A 3,851-nucleotide genomic window follows, 5' to 3' on the forward strand; every position below is an offset into this window, starting at 1 on the left:
CATTTGGAAAACTTAAACTATTTTCTTTATAATTCTGGTTATGGAACCAATGGGCAAAAGCTGGATCTGGCCTAAGATGGACATGACATCCCTAAGCTGTAGCCAATGCTCATTGCTGGTTCCACTGTCCCTGCAATTACATCCTCAAGTGACCCCACCCATGCAGCTCAGCACCTGCTGTTGCTTTGCTCTGCCTGTTCCAGCTTCATGGCTGCCTTTAAAGCTTCTGCCGGTACATCAACTCTCTCAGTGCCTATGTGCAGCCACACAGGAATAGCTGTTACACTTACATGGAATGATATAGATGTACCAGTTGAGTATCTTCCCTGCCTTTCAACATATTCAACATGACACCAAATATGCAATCTCTAAGGTTCTGATTCTGTTTTACAGGAGGCAGGCCCTCAGCACACTGTTCAGAAGTGTAGCACTATAGATTCCAATTCACATCTACTAGGAAATCAGCTAAAGAAACAACCTGTCCTATGCTGCATGAATGGTTGTTGCACCTCAGCAGAAGCTGCACCTATATTGTGTGTCTCAATATCTGCTTTTGGCCTCTTCTGTTACTTGCATTTTTACTTGCCTTTGGGCACTGTCTTACGATTTAAAAACTCAGTTTTCCTTGGCTTCAGAGATAACATCCTGGCCTTTCATGCAGAGTGGAGACAAGCACGGGAGATGAAAGCGTCAGCACTGATGCATCAGACTTACACTTCAGGATTGGTGCAGTCCCTCTGTGGGATTCTGACTGCTTGGAATAAAATTGAAGAATGGGAAGAAGATGGAGTCTACTACACCACCACCACAGAGCACGTAGTCATGTGTTCTCACTCAAGGATGCGGTTCATTCCCTCTCCAGCAAATCTTTTAACACAGAATCATTTGTTCAGCTTCCAAAGGATGGTAGAATGAGCTAGTGTGGCGCCAGGACACAGATCAGATCTCAGTAGGACAAAGCTCCTTGATTTAAATGCTGGGAATGCTTGTCACCAGAACTTCTAGTATGTAGCAACAGCGCTTAAACAAATCAACAGACGAGCATTTTCAGAGTAGTGGTGTCTTTTAATTTCTTTGGCTTATCACATCAGTTCTGTATAAACTGAAGAGAATGTATAAATTTGGCCTCTCAAACATTTTAGTGTTTAACTTTAATTCGATTAAACACTTATGTATGTGTACAAAGTGAAAAATGAGGTTACTAGAGGTTAATGCTTTAATGCTTTTAATAACTCTTGACCACATGGCTGTATTTTGTCAAACAGAACATGCGTTTGTTCTAGCAGGAAAAGTATATGCTAGATAGGAGATACTAAAGCCCTCCAAAACAGCAAAGCTGCTACATAACCAAAAACATTTCTAGGCCATCTTGGAAAAATCATAACTAGTATTTCTGTGATAAAATAGATAACATTTCTGAGTATAGTTAATTAGGAGACTCCTGCTCACAGTAGGAGAATCAAAAAGGGAAAGACTCTAGACAGACAAGAAGCACAGAAAGAGTGATTAAAGGGACTGATATTAGACAGCACAGAATCCTCAGCACAACATAATGTCTAAATCTGGGGTGAGTTCAGGCATTGGTCCTGAGGATGTTAAAACAATTTGCACTAGGTAATGCCCTTAAGTTACCCAGAAACTGGCAATGGAGTAAATGATAGATAAAAATGCACAGAGGAAGTGACCAGTAGGAAAAGGCAACATCTGTGACAGAGATTCAGGGGCATCTAAATGCTGGAAATATATAAATAAAAGACATTTTTTTCTAGGAGAATTCTTGAGTTTGGGGTAAAATCATGTTAGTCATGACTGTGACCAGCACGGTTCAACAAATGTTGGCCGAGTCTCTGAAAGCACAAGTCAAGTAGTAATGCAGCAGAGACTGACTTTTCCAAAGCTAAAAGTGATATTCCTCATGTCCTTCTTTGACAAATTTGGTGTCTAACTGTCACATAATTCAGCAGTTACAGCTTGCTTAAAAAGCAAAGCAGACTTGTCTCACACACTCCAACACTTTCATTGTTTGCTTTTAAAAGTAAGTGATGTTAACACATTAATCATCATCTACTGTCACAGCTTCACCAATATTACTCTCAACAAAATCTGTAGCACAGCGACTCATAGACCAGGAGGCCAAGTAAATCATCTTTTTGTACTTCCTAGCTTATACTTCAAGGTGGATTACTGTTGCGTAAAGCGGACATTCTGTGGCGAGATATCACTACGAAGCTCGGTCTCGTAGTTCATCTTTATTTTCCTGCTTTGATAAATCTGAAGAGTCACCCATTGCACCACAGTATTTACATTTATGAGTCTAATATTCTTTTTACTATTAAAACAAATGTCCATCAGATGGAATGCAGCTTGGAAGAAAGGGAAAACATTATCATCGATAAACTGATATGACCACCTATTTTACTCTCTCAGACACAGGACTCCTCCGCTGACTAATGGATTCCACAATAATTATGTTGTAATGCTGAGTGGCAAGATACTGTCCTTTATGCAAATCAGGTCCAGGACTTGGCTTCTCTTTGCTGACCTACAAAGACTTGCAATGACTTAAGAATCTCAGTGTGTAAAGTTAAATTTGCAAGTGTTCTCTTTGAACTATAAATTCTGAGATCATTGCAGGACACTGTAATTGACTTTTGGTTGTTATCTTTATTTTATTTCACATCATGCCTTACTGAATACTGTTGCACTAAAGTTTTGCATACAAAATATTCGTGAATGTGCTGAATACAAAAAAGGACAAATTCTTACTACTGTAGCTTCTGGACCTGATATTATCTTGAAATGTGTGATCCCACAATCAGAACTACCACATACAACAGATACACATCCTATTCAAATTAAATCTTTCCCTCTATTGAGAGCCACAAGGGTAAGATAACACTGATATCCAAAAAAGGTTAATCGTGAGGCTTTGCACTGTTTTTCAGCCAGGACTGGGGTTCATTCATGCCATGAAGAAAATTGTAACAGTGCCAGAACCACTGCACATTTAGAATATTAATAAATAATCCAGAACAGAGAGCAAACAGAAAGATTGCAGGTTTTTCATTAATTTTTCAATAAATTCTAAATGAAAGTAGCTCTTAGAACACTAATACCATTATTGGTATTAGTCTGCCAGTGTATTTTTTACTGTATTTTATTTGTAAAGTAAACTCAAACTTCTGCAAACTCAAGTAAAGCTTGAGTTTGAGCATTTTAGTACATAAGCTTTTGGTTCATATTCTTCTAAATATCATTCAGAACAATTTACAAGCAGGTGAGACTTAATCCTATAATGAAAATAATCTACATTTCAACATAACCTTTAACTCACATATAACAACAAATACTGTAATTAGCAATTAGTTTTCCAAAGTATCTCAGTTGTTTAGTATTTGACTCTTGCTTTCATCAGTTAATGATTTACAGTAACGAACTGGAACATCAGTGTTTTGCACTGAAATGGCCAAAATAGTTGTCCAGGCATCATTGCCCTCGTGTGACAGACTTCAGATGTTTTTGTGAGAAGTTAGCCAAAAGCAATAGACAATGCCATCACTTCTGTTTAATTTTTACTGAAAAACAGCAACAAAGTGACCATAATGACTTGTAGTCAGAGTCACAGTAGCTTTTGAAGGACTGTTATTTTGTTGAGATTTTGCCCTTTGTTTAAGTTTTGTTTGACAAATGCTTAATAAATGAGCAGAAGAGGCGGTTTATGTTTCATTAATGAGGTTGATAGTGGTTAATTACTGAAGTTACGTAAACAATCCAATACCAGATCAAGCTGAATTGGTCAGTTATGTAGAGAAGACCCAGCTGGAGTAGATACAATTTCCTTTAACTATTCA

The sequence above is a fragment of the Anas acuta genome, chromosome 24 (genome assembly GCF_963932015.1).
Source record: "Anas acuta chromosome 24, bAnaAcu1.1, whole genome shotgun sequence".
Classification (NCBI taxonomy): Eukaryota; Metazoa; Chordata; class Aves; order Anseriformes; family Anatidae; genus Anas; species Anas acuta.